A 547-nucleotide genomic window follows, 5' to 3' on the forward strand; every position below is an offset into this window, starting at 1 on the left:
ATTAGTCTAAATATATCCAATAGCTAGCACAGCTGATATATACCTATACATGAACCCAAGTCTGAATTTAGGCATAAACCTCAGTGAGTAGAATGAACATACTATAAAGTAGTACCTAGCTGGGGCTATATAGCTTACTGCAGTCATCAAATATGCATTTTTTTAAAAATTTCAATACGAACAGTTTTAGTTTCTTTTTTTCTCCTGCAACTTTTTTTTTTAATTACTTAACATTCATTCCCTGAGCATCATCACAACATACTAAATGTGTTTTCCCATCTAGAGTACACTGCATATTGGCTTAATTATGCATGCTATCATCAATAATATTCCATTTCTACTTTCATACATATGTATATATATGTTTTTTACCCCATGTTTGACCCTCTTCCCTTTCCCACTCTCTTATTACACTATCTCTGCTGTATACAGTTGTCTTCCATTCCTTTTCCCTCAACATTTTGTTGGTCACACAATATCATAAGTAATCTAACTACTTTCAATAGCAAGTTCAGCTGGTAATTTCAAGAAAAGCAGTTTTGAACTG

This window comes from Tupaia chinensis, unplaced genomic scaffold (assembly GCF_000334495.1).
Source record: "Tupaia chinensis unplaced genomic scaffold, TupChi_1.0 Scaffold143788_1, whole genome shotgun sequence".
NCBI classification, from domain to species: Eukaryota; Metazoa; Chordata; class Mammalia; order Scandentia; family Tupaiidae; genus Tupaia; species Tupaia belangeri.